The 17,415-nt window shown below is 43.8% G+C and overlaps 1 long non-coding RNA gene across 4 annotated transcripts; it reads left to right on the top strand.

Moving 5' to 3' along the window:
* The first annotated feature begins 15,420 nt into the window (after positions 1 to 15,420).
* LOC120659036 lies at positions 15,421 to 16,587 on the top strand. 4 transcript variants are annotated; one of them, XR_005668913.1, is made up of 4 exons: positions 15,421 to 15,681; positions 16,209 to 16,271; positions 16,366 to 16,423; positions 16,530 to 16,587. It is a non-coding gene; the product is annotated as an uncharacterized LOC120659036 (long non-coding RNA). The 4 variants fall into 4 exon arrangements; XR_005668911.1 differs by having other exon boundaries at positions 16,508 to 16,583; XR_005668912.1 differs by lacking the exon at positions 15,421 to 15,681 and having other exon boundaries at positions 16,054 to 16,271.
* Positions 16,588 to 17,415: the final 828 nt, after the last annotated feature.

Below are 17,415 nucleotides of genomic sequence, written 5' to 3'. Positions count from 1 at the left end.
CTTAGGTATCCCTAGCATGTCTGCTGACTTTCATACGAAGATGTCACGGTTGGCTTGGAGGAAGCTGATGAACGCATTTTCCTATTTGTGGTCCAGCCTGTGATTATCAGAGTTGTCTTGTGGGATTGCATTCTTCCGACTCGAAAGTCTTGAACCCAATCTATAATTACATCTTACTATTACTAATTGGAGGCTCGTTTAGAGCTTTCACGTGAAGCCACCTAGGATCCTATGCGGACACTCTAAAAAAAATAGAAAAATCTTATAAATTCTCACAAAAATCAGAAATATCCAACAATCAATCCAACAACTCTAATTATAATAACCATCGGATCTGTTATCTTTTCTAATAAATTATCCACATCTGTCATTATAAAAATAGACTAAAATAACCCCCTAAACATGTATCTAAATTACCCACCTATGCCATTATAAAAATCTAAAGTAACCTCCTAATCTTTATGTAAATTACCCACCTATGCCATTATAAAAATAATATAAATACTCCCTAAATTTGCATATAAATTATCTAATTATGTCATTATTATTACAAGTTAAATTACTCATAAAACTAAATCTAACTATATAATTATAATAATATATTAAAGTACATCAATATAAAATTCTAAAATTACTATTTCTATCATTATTAATATATTATTTATATAAAAATACTACACACGATATATGTCACCATATATTCATGTATGATGGAAGATATAAGAATACCAATTCACAAACAAATAGTTCAAACTAAACATATATTGAATACATATGGAGGTGCACAAAATGAAATCTATTATAACTAAATAATGAAAATATATATTTTAGAGTATGTGTTAGAATATTTAATAGATAAAAAATGCGTGAGATAGATAATTATAATTATTGATCTTATTTTTATATTAATTCTAATTAGCCCGTGCTGGAGCACGGGTTGAGAGACTAGTATAACAAATAGCTAGCTTATTAGCTTCTCCCTCTCAAGGTGCCTGGCAGTGGCAAAACTTGTGTTGTATCAGCCTAAACCCAACCACCATCTAGGTAGCTTTCGTCCAGGAAGCAGGCACTGTCCCATGACGAGACCTGAGGTGATCAGCCACGGGCGGTGCACGTCCACCGTACCGATCGATCGAAGGCGGTAGCTCAACCTCAACAGTCTTGGAAATCCCAGCGCGCGGGCGGGCCTCGCTGTGCCGTAGGCATCGAGTCGGTGGAGGTAGAGGTTCGTCCAAGTCCGGCGCAGCACCGAACAACTTTGTAGCCTCCATTCCACGATCCGGAGGAGCGTGGAAGCAACGACGTTCTCTTGTGCGTCTCCGACTACACGGGACGGATCGGATGCCCAAGCAAAAAAAAAAAAAAAGCAAGATGCTTTTCATTAGCTATGTGTAGCCGTAAATCTTAAAGTTAGCGTGGATCTAATGTTTTCCCAATGATTTTCAAAGATTTCAGAACTAAGACAATCATTATTTATATTTCTTCTATCCGTAAATTGTCATGGTACATTGTATATGATACAAATTTGATGCAATAATCGTCCCATCTCGATCGGGTACTAATTAATTTTCTCATGTTCTCTTTACTCTTGGATATGATGGTGGCCGTTCGCCCGTTCTGGTATGGTGGGTGAAGAACTGAATTCACTAGGTAAAGTTACTTTGAGTGACTCCATCCTACTACTAGTACCTTATAAATAGGTAGCATCTTACTGTACCATCCACCAACAACCGAAATTACAGAAGTCGCGTGCGTATCATCCGGAAATGCATGTGTGTTGTCGGTGGGTCATGCTCATGGCCTCATGGGAGTGAGATGCTACCCATATATATAGATAGCTTATAGCTACATTCTGTTGGAGTAATGGGCTTGGCCCATTTATTCTAAAGCATTAAAAGAATTTAAAACCCACTATTAATGCTAGGGAATCAATGTTTAATTCCGTACCGGGAATTGAGGAGGATCTCAACCGACTTAAAAGGTGGACTTCTTGTACACCACTTGTGAAGCCGGTAAGAGGAGGACGGTGAACCACACGCGCGCGCGTGCTCGCTCGCCTCGCCGGGCCGGGCCGTGGCCGAGGCGAGGCGCGGACGGACGGACGGACGGTGCGGTGTGATGGCTATTTTGCCGTTGACAGCAATTAATCGTGCGATTAAACGTGCAATTAAATCTGTAATTAATGGCCATAACCGCATCACCTAAATGACTCTGATGGTGTCCAGGTTCAACGATCCTGAGCACCTGAGTCACTATATAAGGAGTGCCATTCCCCTCATCCATCCTGCACCAGAGCACTGAGGCAACTCGGCTCCTCTCTTCTCCCTCTCCAGTTGCAACAACTGAGTTCCCCAACGCTAATTTCTGCGCGCACAGAATTAGCGTGAGCAGGCCTCCGAAACCTTGCTCGCCTTGAGATCCTGCACGGGATAGGCGGGCAATCAGGTTTTTGGGTAACGCTTTAGCGTGACTGCTCAAAAATACTAAGGCTTTGCCCGATTGTACGACTACTTCCTGGTGGACGAGCCGAACGACTACGTCGACTACATCTTGGTGACCGTTCGTGGGACTGCACTGCAAACTTCTTCCTGCACCGATTTAGTTCGACTACTTCGACTGAGGCCAGCCGAGTAGATGTCTACTCCAGTTGGTAACAGCGCAGCCAATGCCTCCGGCAACGGCCCCGCTTTAGGGTACTCCCTGAAACTTTGGTTATTTATATTGTTTATGCTTATATGTGTGATAAGTATAAACATATTCACATGTTTTATTTTACTCCTTAAAGTCATAGAAATATTGCTAGTTTATACATTTAATTTTGGAATTAAAATATACCGAAAATTGCCTAGATTTCTAACAATCCAAAAACCTGATTGCGTTAATAGGCTTTCGGTATCTAGCTTTGCTGCATCAATCAAACCATCACCTTTTGATGGTTCAAATTACAAACGTTGGCAAGAGCGGCTTATACTGTGGTTAACACTATCGAGAGTGATCCATGTGAAAGAGGGTAAGCCTGAACAATTCTCTCCAGAGGAAGGGAGTGCGTTCGATGAGGCTGATATCCTCTTTCGAGGCTTGATCATTAGTGTTCTCGGTGATAACCTGGTGGATTCTTATATCCGGCTGCCAACTGGCAAAGCTTTGTGGGATGCTCTTGAGGCTCAATATGGAGTATCTGACGCCGGGAGTGAGTTGTATATCATGGAGCAGTTCCTTGAGTACAGGATGATCGAAGACCGTTCTGTAGTGGAACAGGCTCATGAAATACATACTCTGGCAAAAGATCTCAAAAATTGCAGCAAAGAGTCCCCATGTGTGTTACCCAATAAGTTTGTGGCTGGAGGTATAATCTCTAAGCTGCCACCTTCTTGGAGGGACTTTGCTACTTCTCTAAAATATAAGAGACAGGAGTTCACAATAGATGGACTCATAGGGACTCTTGATGTTGAGGAGAAGGCGAGAGCAAAGGACATACGTGGGAAAGGAGTTGTTGGTGATTCAAGTGCCAATCTTGTTCAGAAGAACAACTCCCATAAGAACAAGAAAAAGCCACCGCAGAACCAACCAAAGACTAAGAAGACAACCACTTTTAAGAAGAAGAAGAAGACGGGAGCTTGCTATGTGTGTGCTAGTACGGATCACTTTGCTGCAAAGTGTCCGAACCGCAAAGGCAACGACTCCGCCAACATGGTTATTAGCGAGCCTGGAGGAACTTCGGGGTACGGTAATTTATTACCTACTGTTCTTTCAGTCTTTGGTTCACCCGAGTGGTGGGTTGACACCGGTGCTAATATTCATGTTTGTGCTGATGCTTCTTTGTTCTCTTCTTACCAGACCGGCGGGACTTCCTCCTTGCTGATGGGGAACGGATCACATGCGCGTGTTCTTGGTGTTGGTACGGTAAATCTGAAGTTTACTTCGGGGAAGACCGTGCAGCTGAAGAACGTGCAGCATGTCCCCACCATCAAAAAGAATTTAGTCAGCGGCTCTCTACTGTGTAGAGATGGTTTCAAATTAGTCTTTGAGTCCAATAAATGTATCTTGTCTAAGTTTGGTACTTTTGTTGGAAAAGGTTATGAAAGCGGAGGTTTGTTCCGTCTTTCTTTGTCAGATGTTTGTAATAAAATTGCATACAATGTTATTAACGTTGATGAAACAAATGTTTGGCATTCGAGGCTTTGTCACGTTAATTTTGGTTGTATGATGCGCTTAGCTAATTTGAGCTTAATTCCAAAGTTCACTTTTGTCAAAAATTCTAAGTGTCATGTATGTGTTGAATCAAAACAAACTCGTAAGCCTCATAAGACCGCGGAGGCAAGGAGCTTGGCACCCTTAGAATTAATTCATTCCGATTTGTGCGAAATAAATGGAGTGTTGACAAAAGGTGGTAAAAAATATTTCATGACTTTGATTGATGATAGTACTAGATTTTGTTACATCTATTTGTTGAAGTCAAAAGATGAAGCTTTACACTACTTTAAAATCTATAAAGCTGAAGTAGAAAACCAACTTGAGAGAAAGATCAAAAGAGTTAGGTCAGATCGTGGTGGCGAGTATTTCTCAAATTTATTTACTTTATTCTGCGAGGAACATGGTATTATTCATGAGAGGACGCCTCCCTATTCACCTCAGTCAAATGGGGTTGCCGAAAGAAAGAACCGCACTCTAACGGATTTGGTTAACGCCATGTTAGATACAGCGGGACTTTCCAAGGAATGGTGGGGTGAGGCTATATTGACTGCATGTCATGTCCTAAACCGTGTTCCTACAAAGAATAAAGAGATAACTCCTTTCGAGGAATGGGAGAAGAAAAGGCCAACACTGTCATACTTACGTACATGGGGTTGTTTGGCAAAAGTGAGTGTGCCAATAACCAAGAAACGTAAGCTTTGACCTAAAACTGTGGATTGTATCTTTCTAGGCTATGCTATTCACAGCGTTGGATATAGATTTTTAATAGTGAAATCTGGAGTACCTGACATGCATGTTGGTACTATAATGGAGTCCAGAGATGCTACATTTTTTGAAAACATTTTTCCCATGAGAGATGAAACAAGTTCATCTAGGCAAGAGTTCATCAAGGATGATGGCTCTGCTGAGCCGATAGAACACAATGAACATACACTTGTAGAAAATCCTGAGGAGGATAACAATGATGCTCCGAGAAAGAGCAAGAGACAAAGGACTGTAAAGTCTTTTGGTGATGATTTCATTGTATACCTCATAGATGATACACCCAGAACCATTGAAGAGGCATATTCATCTCCTGATGCTGACTATTGGAAGGAAGCAGTAAGGAGTGAGATGGATTCTATTATGTCTAATGGAACCTGGGAGGTCGTTGAACGTCCTTATGGATGTAAACCGGTTGGATGCAAGTGGGTGTTCAAGAAAAAGCTTAGGCCAGATGGTACTATTGAAAAGTACAAGGCTAGGCTTGTGGCCAAGGGTTATACACAAAAAGAAGGAGAAGATTTCTTTGACACTTATTCACCAGTTGCCCGATTGACCACAATTCGAGTGTTACTTTCCTTGGCAGCCTCTTATGGTCTTCTCGTTCATCAGATGGACGTTAAGACGGCTTTCCTCAATGGAGAGTTAGAAGAGGAGATCTATATGGATCAGCCGGATGGGTTTGTATCAAAGGGTCAAGAAGGAATGGTTTGTAAGTTGTTAAAATCTTTATATGGTCTCAAGCAAGCGCCTAAGCAGTGGCATGAAAAGTTCGATAGAACTTTGACCTCTGCCGGCTTTGTTGTGAACGAAGCTGACAGATGTGTGTACTATCGCTATGGTGGGGCTGAATGAGTGATTTTGTGCTTGTATGTGGATGACATACTGATCTTTGGCACTAGCCTTAATGTGATTAAGGAAGTCAAAGAGTTTTTATCTCAAAATTTTGAGATGAAGGATCTGGGAGAAGCTGATGTTATCCTTAATATAAAGCTGGTAAAAGAGATCAATGGTGGGGTGATTCTTACACAGTCTCACTATGTGGAGAAGGTGTTAAGTCGCTTTGGTTATAGTGACTATAAACCTGTCTCAACACCATATGATGCCAGTTTAATTCTTAGAAAGAACAAAAGGATAATGCGAGATCAGCTGAGATATTCTCAGATCATTGGTTCATTAATGTATTTAGCGAGCGCTACAAGACCTGACATCTCGTTTGCTGTAAGCAAACTGAGCCGGTTTGTTTCAAACCCGGGAGATGATCATTGGAAGGGTCTTGAAAGAGTAATGCGCTATCTGAAGGGGACAATGAACTATGGAATTCACTACACCGGGTACCCAAGGGTACTAGAAGGGTATAGTGATTCAAATTGGATTTCTGATGCTGATGAGATAAAGGCCACAAGTGGATATGTGTTTACACTTGGTGGTGGAGCTGTTTCCTGGAAGTCTTGCAAGCAGACCATCTTAACGAGGTCAACTATGAAAGCAGAACTCACAGCATTAGATACCGCCACTGTTGAGGCTGAGTGGCTTCGTGAGCTCCTTATGGACTTGCCGATAGTTGAAAAACCGTTACCGGCAATCCTAATGAACTGTGACAATCAAACAGTAATTGTCAAGGTGAATAGTTCAAAGGATAACATGAAGTCATCTAGACATGTGAAAAGGCGGTTGAAATCTGTCAGAAAATTGAGAAACTCCGGAGTTATAGCCCTGGACTATGTTCAGACGGCTAAAAATCTGGCAGATCAGTTTACAAAGGGTCTTTCACGAAATGTGATAGACAATGCATCTATGGAATTGGGCTTGAGACCCACGTGAGTCATTCTATAGTGGAAACCTGTCCTATGTGATCGGAGATCCCGTGAATTAGGATGGTGAAACAAACTAAAGTCTGACTGTGAGAAGAGAACCTTTGTGAAAAGGGCTCATTCCGTGTATAAGGTGCATTTCTCTTCTAATCTGTATGGCAGGTTGGTCTATACCTTAATGTGTGCCAGGTGGTTTCTTTTAAACAAATGAGTTGTTTTCTTGAAACAAAGATGTTGTCCTACAGAACATCTGAAAGGAACACACCTATATGAGTTTGACCACTGGTCATGGTCTATGAGAATTGGGTATTCTCTAGAAACTCATGAAGGGCCTGGAGTATGACTTATAAGCTCCAAACCGCGGGGATGCTTTTGCAGCCTAGTACCAGTGTAGGGCTCTGGTCAAACTTGTTTGCACAAAACTGGCAATTCAAGGCATAGTCCATTGCACAGTTGTGAATAAGTGTAGCCTTTGTCCTAGATGGAAATTCAACTTAACAGTCTCTGTCGAATACTGGTATATCAATGAGAGAATGAGGGTATTTCTAGTGTGGCTTAAATTTCTTGGTGGGGATTGTTGGAGTAATGGGCTTGGCCCATTTATTCTAAAGCATTAAAAGAATTTAAAGCCCACTATTAATGCTAGGGAATCAATGTTTAATTCCGTACCGGGAATTGAGGAGGATCTCAACCGACTTAAAAGGTGGACTTCTTGTACACCACTTGTGAAGCCGGTAAGAGGAGGACGGTGAACCACACGCGCGCGCGCTCGCTCGCCTCGCCGGGCCGGGCCGGGCCGGGCCGGGCCGTGGCCGAGGCCGAGGCCGAGGCGAGGCGAGGCGCGGCGCGGCGCGGCGCGGCCGGACGGACGGGCGGCGTGGCGCGGTGCGGTGCGGCGTGGTGCGATGTGATGGCTATTTTGCCGTTGACAGCAATTAATCGTGCGATTAAACGTGCAATTAAATCTGTAATTAATGGCCATAACCGCATCACCTAAATGACTCTGATGGTGTCCAGGTTCAACGATCCTGAGCACCTGAGTCACTATATAAGGAGTGCCATTCCCCTCATCCATCCTGCACCAGAGCACTGAGGCAACTCGGCTCCTCTCTTCTCCCTCTCCAGTTGCAACAACTGAGTTCCCCAACGCTAATTTCTGCGCGCACAGAATTAGCGTGAGCAGGCCTCCGAAACCTTGCTCGCCTTGAGATCCTGCACGGGATAGGCGGGCAATCAGGTTTTTGGGTAACGCTTTAGCGTGACTGCTCAAAAATACTAAGGCTTTGCCCGATTGTACGACTACTTCCTGGTGGACGAGCCGAACGACTACGTCAACTACATTCTGGTGGCCGAACGACTACGTCGACTACATCTTGGTGACCGTTCGTGGGACTGCACTGCGAACTTCTTCCTGCACCGATTTAGTTCGACTAATTCGACTGAGGCCAGCCGAGTAGATGTCTACTCCAGTTGGTAACAGCGCAGCCAATGCCTCCGGCAACGGCCCCGCTTTAGGGTACTCCCTGAAACTTTGGTTATTTATATTGTTTATGCTTATATGTGTGATAAGTATAAACATGTTCACATGTTTTATTTTACTCCTTAAAGTCATAGAAATATTGCTAGTTTATACATTTAATTTTGGAATTAAAATATACCGAAAATTGCCTAGATTTCTAACACATTCTACAAAGTACAAAAAGCTCGCTTGCTGCGTATGCGCGCGCGAGGACGACGAGAAGGAAAGAAGAGATGTTCCTTATTTCCTGTTGCGGATCGGCCCGGGCCGGGTACGGTCGGAATGGGATGCATCGTGAATTCGAGGCCAATCCACACAAACATCTGTTCTAGTTGCCGGCCGTAGCGTGGGCAGCTGATGGCAGAGTCCTCCGCAACCAAGAGGCCTTGGAACACTGGTTCCTGCATCCGTCCTCAGCCAGGTACTCTCCATGCGAGAATCAGCTATTGTTTGGTTGGTGCATCCGGAGGATCTGGCTCACTCGGTGCAAAAGGAGGGTGCCAGCCTGCATCCTAAGATGCGATTTCTTTCTCACTAGGCTCTGTGGATCCAGCAACCAAACTGAAGACCATTGCATCTGGCGAACCTGGCTACCGTGAGTCTGGATAGCAGGTGCGAGCCAGGCTGCTAGGGAAGGAAACCAATCGCGCCCTTTAGGAACTCTGCAGAGTAACAGGCAAGGGCGGAGCCAGCAACAAACTCAAGTAATATCGAGCTTAAAAGCTAATTCACATCTAATTTAGTCTGATCTATACAACTGGACCCGACTCAGGACCCGGGCTGCAGCATAGGCAGCACGGGACCTGGCTCCGCAGCGAGGATTAGAAGGAAGAAGAGAATTCGGGAATTATATAGCAAGAATTTGGGATCGGAAGATGAAAGATTAATTAATTGGATGAAAATAGAGTAGTTATTCTTCGTACATGAATGCCTCTCCTCTCCTCTCCTACATCGGATACGTATACTAGGGTCTTGTTTGATCCTATGGATAATAATTATCCCTTCGGAATCTTGCTATTTAGAAGTACTAAATGTAGATTAGTGATAAAATTCATTCCATAACCTCTAGGCTAATTTGCGAGACAAATCTAACAAGGTATGTTAATCTATGATTAGCGGATAATTGATGTAGTATTATTATAGTAAATTATAATAAAATTAGGTTTATTAGATTCATCTCGAAAATTAGCCTAAAAATTATGGAATATGTTTTGTCAGTAATCAATATTTATACTTCTAAATAATAAACTTGCAGAGAAATAATTATTATTCCCGAGGATTCGAACACTATCACCCACTTCAGGCCAACAACTCTGCTGTTGGGCCGCTTCGCTCTTGGGCCACTCACCTGGGGTCCAGGCCTGCCGGAGTCGCCTCGCTGTCCAAGCTGGTGCTCTCGGCTGGGGCATTCATGGCCGCAGCGACCTGCGCTGACCCTTTTCCCCTTCCGCAGGGAGCAAATAAAGTTGGTGTGCTTCGCTTGCTCCCATTACTCGTGGATACTACAATTACGCTGCCGATAAGAACAGGATCGTCGTCAGTTCGTTTTATGGCCCGACTGGTGCGTGGTCGTCGGTTTACAACTCATCAATAATCAGCATCAGCACTGACGTACGGCATCCTACCTATCTAGCTATAAATAAATAGCTAGCTTCGCCGCGTGCCGGTGCCGTGATCAACACTTGTAGCTAGGTGCCTAGGTCACACAAAGCTTGCCAACATCCATTCACCAGATGCTTGGTGCTAGTAAAGGCACGAGAGAGCGAGCGAGAGAGAGAGAGAGGAGGAGGAGGAGGAGGAGGAGGAGATGGGCGACAAGTCTCTGTGGACAGACACGGGGTGGAGCGAGTTCGTTCATTCCTGGGGAAGTGGGGATTGGATCAATCGGAGTAGGATGCAGAGGGAATTCAGGGCGGAGGGAGTAACCACAGCTTGGTCTCACTGTGAAACACCCTTGCGGTTATAGTAACATCACCGGCAGCTGCCATTCCGTTCGCAGGCGTGCGACAATCAATCTGCCAACGGAGGTGTTGAAGTCTCAAGGGTACCTCTCTGGTCCCTGATCTCCTCCATGCAGTTCTAGCTCCTCCATGAAGTCTCTTATGGTGCTGTCAAAATTTTGACAAATTTGTCACTCCCTGCTCAGATTTTAAAAGTGTGCTATTGGTTGGAAATTTTCTTTTAAACAATGTTCTCCAAATATATCATGTCAAACAGGGGTAAAATCACAACATTCTTATAAAAGTTGGGATATATTCACAAGGGTAAACTTGTCTTTTGCAAGGCCATTTGACACCATTGCCTATTTTTCACGGAGTAGGGTAAGGACAGGCTTCACAGGGGATAAAATTACAAACGGACTAAATGCAAGTGTAAAATTATAATTGCATTTCAAAATAGGGGTAAAAACGCAATTAATTTAGCAGGGGACGGGTGCACACAGTCGCCTGCCGTGACAGCAGCTGATACTGCAAAGCTAGCTGTGAGCAGCAACTGCTATCTAGTACAAAGGAAACTAATAAATCTTTTTTCTGTTTTTCTTTGCTCCTAGAAAATTGAAGAACCAAATGCATATCGATCACTTGGTCACTCCTGTGCGGCTAGCTTCGACCGTGCCGTCTCCAACATCTCAGCAGGCTGCCAAGCCGATAATGGGAGCAGCTAGCGGGTCATATAGCTCTAGTCCCTGAAACTGAAAACGTGTACGTGATCATGCACCCACAAAGCAAGCCGGCAAAATGGTTGGCTGCGACAGCTTACTACTTGAAAAACTAGCATTAGTACAGATTGTATGGCGCGGTGAGTACTGACTGATGTGACCAGTACCGGCGGGGAGCTTTAGTATACATGCAGAATTCTTGGAAATTTTAAAGGGCCGTAGCATGTAGCCTGACCTTTAAAAGAGCTATTTTTTAAAATTTAGATCACACATATTATTATTAAAATATTAAATTAAAAAGAATAAAGAAAAGAAAAATTCTCCGCCACCGCCCTGGTGCATTTGAATCTTTTGTACGATGCCGATGGGGCTAGCTGGCGAATTGGCGATCGACCTGAGCAGCAGGCTGATAGCTAGATGCTTCTCTTGCTCTCGTTACTCATGGATCCTGCAATTACGCTGCTGCTGATAAGAACATGACCTCAGTTATGGCCCCGGCTGGTCGGTGAACAAACAGCTCGCCAGTTTTTTTTTTTTTTTTTTTGGAGTAGCCAACTCGTCAGTTAGTATCAGCAGCGACGGCCGACGGCATCATATCTATCCTAGCTACAAATAAATAGGTAGTGTCGCGGCGTTCCGGCAGGTGCTATGTGATCAACACTATTGTAGGTTACTAAGCTTGCCAATAACAATTACCATTAAAATGCTAGAGAGGAGGAAATGGGCGACAAGAATATATATGTGGACGGGGTGGATCGAGTTCATTCATGGGATCGGATCGATCGGAGTGGGATGCAGAGGGAATTCAGGCCGGAGCCTGCTACCAAAATTTGGTCCCATTGTGGTTATCTGTGCAGTCACAGCTACATCAGCAATTGCCATATTGGTCTCCCAACTAGCTTGCATCTTGTGGTAAGGGCCAGCGTCCAGATCTAGGGTAGTCTTGGGCAGCTGGAACTTCGCGTATGATGATCTCTCATCGGAGGTGTTGAAGGGTATCCAGTGGCGAAGCTAGGATTGAATTGATCCCATCGCTCTTCATTGCAGGAAAAACTAATATAATTTATATAATAAATTTTAATTAATTAATAGAAAAATCTTTTTTAACCATGGTACATGTGCACTAGAAACAGGAACAAGAACAGATAGTGTAGCTTCGCCTTGAGCGTAACTGTGTGGTCGTTGATCTCTTACATGCATGCAACTCTACCTCTCTTTGTGTCCGAGTTCTCGAAGACTTTCTCAGTTCTCGCAACACTACTAGAAAAGAGGCCATTGGTCCACCTCAAAGGTAGCAAAACCAAAATGACCCGGCACCGAAGCTTCTTTTTGAGGTGCATGGAAAGATCCAGAGATCCTTTAGTACCGTGTGGTAACACCACCCGGCACCAAAAGCTAAACATTGGTACCGGGTGGTGTTACCACCCGATACTAATGGATCCTTTCACATTAGTACCGGGTGAAAACATCACCCGGTACCTATGTCTAGCCTTTGGTACCGGGTGGTGTCTACCACCCGTACTAAAAGTGCTTCACAGGTTACTTCAAAATGAAAATATTTTCCCCTCAGTCACAACTACGTCGTAGATGAGGTGGTAAAAGAGATACACGTGAGACAAGAGATCACGGGTTTGAATCCTAGCCATTGCAATGTGCCTCTATTTTCTTTTGACGCAGTGCAAAGGTATCCATAGGTACCGAGTCATTCACCCGGTATTAATGGCTAGAGCCTTTGGTCCCGAATGCCTAGTACCGATTGTAAGAACCGGTACCAAAGGCCATCCGTGACCGGTGCCAAAGGCACTTTTTCTAGTAGTGCAAGTTTCCATCAAACTGAATTCATGGGGCCTCTTTCACGATGGTAACGAGCGGGATGCACTGGAAATTCTTGGCAGAGGGACTAATTAAGCAGAGCTCTGCTCCATGCTATATAAGCAAAGCATGCAGTCTACGCCCACCAAACTAAAACTATAAAATGGTCCAGTATGCAGTATATATGCTATTTGCAGAGAGATTGGGTGCTCTGTAAGCTAAAGCTACAAATCACTCCTCTAGAACTCTTTCACTCTTTCACGGCGCACAATCCAATAACAACCCATTGTATGTACGAGCTTTCTGCATTCTAGTCTTTGAGCCACATAGCTAGCAAAAGTGTGTAATGGTTGTTGTTTAGTTGTTGTATATATCCTAAGGCTATTTTCAGTGCAAGATTTTATTGCACGATTTTATAGAGTGTCATGTGATCTAATTATATTTGAGTTTGAGAATGAAACAAGGTCCCCCAATGCAATATTTCATTTCACGATTTCATAGACTAGACATAGCATTTAATTGTGAGGTATGTGATTGGGTATAATTGCATAAAATGAAACTCAATAGTGCCCAATGCAAGTTTCATATTCTTGAAAACAGTGTATACACAGTTTTAGCCTGATGAAACTCCTTCCATCTCTTTCTTTATAATTAACTTGCCATATCATCACAAATGCTGATATGTCACTATATTTAATATGCATGAAATCTTTATGAAACTTGCACTAGGATTAGGCTAATGCTTTTCTTGTTTCCACTGGATATATAATTATGTTGTTGCTTCGAACAAGGTCAACTTTGGCGGGCGTGGCCGGCATTCATGGTTTGGTGGGTCTCTTCGCTATCTCTGTAGCTTTTTTTTTTTTTGCCTAGAGTCGTTCAACACTCAACAACGTCTTTGCCGTCTGATAAAAAAATACTCGGCTAAAAGCTATTTGCCGTCAAAAATTGAGGCAGAGTGACCTATGCAAAAGTGGCACTCAGTAAATTTTTTGCCGAGTGTTTTTCTCACTTTGCCGAGGCAAATCTGCTGTTTCCCGTAGGGAGAGGTGCAAGAGCAGCAGCGAGCGGGCGGTACGTACATGCTCGCACGCTCCACTGCTGTTGCTGGTAGCTAGCTGAACACGGCGAGGAATTATAACACGCGGCCGAAGCCGTGGCCTCCGAGTGCCCACTGAGCTGAGCTGAGCTGAGCAGAGCAGCAGCCTGATGATGCAGTGATAATTAATTTTGTTGTTCTCATTACTCCAGCTGGGTATTAGCTGCGTGCTCAGCTATGGGCCGGCTGGTGTACCTGGTGGGTGAACACTAAAAAGTATCAGAAGCGGCTGCTAGCTAGTACAAATAGGTAGCTGAGCTCTGCGGCATATCCAAAGGTTTGGCGCCTCATGTCGGTTCGGGGAGAGGACTTGCTCCCGGCGGCGTACTGTGTCGGTGGTGGCCGGAGCGGAAGAAGATGAAGATGTGGTATCTTAAGGGCTTCTTTGTAATATTTTGTTCTTCGGTGGATTTTTTTTTGTAAACCGGGACTGTACCGTGCTTTAATCAATATCATCCCGCATCGCAAAAAAACACATAGCTATTCTCAATGTGCCATCATCTCCAACAGCTCAAATTACAAAAGCTGGCCGTGAGCATACCATGAATTTGACAAGTAACGGCAGCCGTGATCTTTACCGGTATGATGAAACGTGTTTATCGAATTTTTTGGAAAATTATCAGAAAAAATATTTCAAACTGTACGCAAAACAATCTAGATTATCTTAAAAAATTTAATATGAAAAACAATACATCATGATGCTTAGAAATGAGAAGACATATGGCCTAGAAGGTAAGGGATGAGTACTGATTCAAAATTACCGAGAATTTTATCAAAACGATCACCACAGTCCACAGATAAACTTGATTATTAGTTTTCCCGGGGGTTTTTTTTTGCCGAGAAAATTTTACCTGCAGGGCCTAGGTGCAAGGACCAAGAGGAGCCGTCACCTCATTTGTGTAAAAACTTGTGCACATCTATATTTGCTACTACCTTAATTTGTTCAGGAGAGTATTCAGCCCCCTCCGACTCTGATCCATTGTAAAAGTGTTACTAGCCAACACCACAGGCCGGTCTGGTTGGTGGACAAATGAATTCACACTCTGAGCGACTGCATATATACTACTCCTTATAAACAACTAGCTTTTTATCACTGTGCTGGCCATCGTCACCAAAAAAATTAACGTCTGAAACTGCACAAAAATTGCGTGCCTGTGACAACACGAGAATGGGAGGAGCAGGAGAGAGAGGGGCATGTTTCAGGGAGTGAGATGCCACAGGAATTCTGGAAGAAGTGCGTCAGCCCCATCTTAACACACGAAAGCGCGTCCACTCCCAGGCGATTCCCTGACCCCTCGTCGCGCCACGTCGCCAAAAAAAGCAGCGGCCGTCCGATCGGGCCATCCAACGGCCACGGGAGCGAGCGGGGTCGCGAGCTCGCTGCCGCCACCTTCTTCCTCCAGCTCCGGGCCGGCGGCACGCCCCAGCACGGGAGTGGGCGAGGTCGCGACCAGGAGATCCGCCGGCGAGAGGCTACGGCGCTCGCCACCGGATGCAGCTTCTAGATCGAGCCCTCTGCCTCGCAAGCCGCCGCACTGGGGAGGCCCAGCCTTGGCATCGCTACCCAAGCTGGGGTCGCCGCGAGCGACTAGAAGTTTCCCGTCCGCCAGAATCCCCTGCGTGCGGCCTCCCCCGGGCTCGGCGCGGGCGGCCTGCAGATTCGGCAGCGCCGCCCTGGCTTGGGCTCGGTCTAGCCACGGCGGCGCATCCTTGGAACAGCCTCGTCGCAGGCGATGTCAAGCCTCTGCGGACCTTGGTAGCGGCAAACCCATCGCCGACCAACCCAGCCGCCTAGTAGCCTACTGCCTACAGCCAAAGCAAGGTCAGTGCCTCTAAATCTCAGTGCCATCACTGTACGCACACAAACTGTTCGATCAAATATCTCAATGCTCTGCAAGCTTACTTATTTGACCTTTTACATAAGAAGAAAATAATAGTTTCCAATGTTCTTCCTAAATTGGATTACAATGATGGCCTTGCTGACAGCAGTGCGCCCAATTTGAGACCTCTGCTTGGCAACTAGACATGTCTTTTGTTTAAAAAAAATTACTGTGATGTCAAGTAATGTGGTGGTTGCTTCTTGCATGATCTTTGTTTTTCAAATGTAAGAGAACAATATGTATAACTGGGTATATGCAACAAGTTATTTGTTGATACTCTGTAGTCCATGAATTAACATATAGTAAAGGGGAAAGTCAACCTTTGGTAAGAATGTCACAATAGATATGACGGACAACGCTAAAATTGTTTGATTAATGCTTTTTGTCAATTCAGTTTCTTCCATTGTATTTATTTCAATTGAAATCATGTTCTTTTGCTCTATAATATGGTATTTGATTGTGCTCGAAGCATTGATCCCTCCTTTACCTTGCCATGGGCTAGAACCTCAGCGGATAACTACCATCAATCTGGGTATTCCTTCTCCTTATTTCATGAAAATTTTTCCTATACTGTGCTATGAACACTTATTTATTTAAGCTGACTTTTCTAACTATTTTTTTAATAGGGGCATTCCAATAAATGAATCTTTTGAAACCTGCTTAAGGGCTGTTCAGATCCTGCCTGTAAATTTTTTTTTCCCTAGCATGGCTAATGTCTTCACTTGTCAGTATAAGAAGGCCAAGCACTCTACGATTGCACTAATGCAGGCTGGTCTTGCAACTGATGCAGTGCGAGAGTGTGAAGAGCTGAGAACTCAAGGTATTGTTTTTATTTGTTGGAAGAATTCTATTCTCTTAGCTCACCAAGGTTGGCCAGATAACACAAGCGGTTTATCTATCCGATATTTTCCAAGTGCTATAAAATATGTTACCAATAATCAGACGTACAACAGCCGGGCCAGAGAAGCAGACATTATCATCTGTTCTTGATATTCTATTTTGTACAACAGTTTCTGCTGAAACAATAATTGAATGCAAAAGCAAGTGAAACATGGAAATTTTACATATGCGACGAAGATCATATGTTTCAATTGTTCTATATGATTATACCGAAATATCACCATTATGTATCTGAACTTCCCGAATAAGTGTAGTTTCGAACCAAACAAATCTGAACAGGAATGAGTTTTCCAGCAGAACTATATCTGCAAGCATTATCTAATTACTGCATCTCTGAACAATTACATATTGCTGGACCACGCACATGGCAGTTGTGGACACTGAGATGCACTAGGTCAGTTCAACAATTTGAGCCATGTGAATAAATTTCCTTCTGTAAGTTTTAATAAGCACGGTCACTAATTTTTCTGCCATTTGCAATGTCAGTTCACTTACTTTTGTGGGTACGGTATTTTGAACTGCGACAAATCATGGATAAAGTTTGTGTTAAGGAGTAGGGCTCCTAGCTAAACTTGAATGCTCTATTAGTAGATAAACAAGTCTCAGTAGTGCAATGTTCCTTACATGTAAACCATATTTTACATGATGGAGTTGCTGTTTCCATCAGCTTGGGTGCTGTCTTTGATTTTGGTGTTTTTAAGAGTTGTTAGAGTGTCCAATCATGAGGTACATTCTCTTAAGAAACTGGTCAGTCTAAGCATGCTTGCCACTTACAT

Source organism: Panicum virgatum, chromosome 2N, assembly GCF_016808335.1.
Source record: "Panicum virgatum strain AP13 chromosome 2N, P.virgatum_v5, whole genome shotgun sequence".
In the NCBI taxonomy this organism is placed as follows: Eukaryota; Viridiplantae; Streptophyta; class Magnoliopsida; order Poales; family Poaceae; genus Panicum; species Panicum virgatum.
This window is presented reverse-complemented; position numbering and strand designations above follow the sequence as displayed.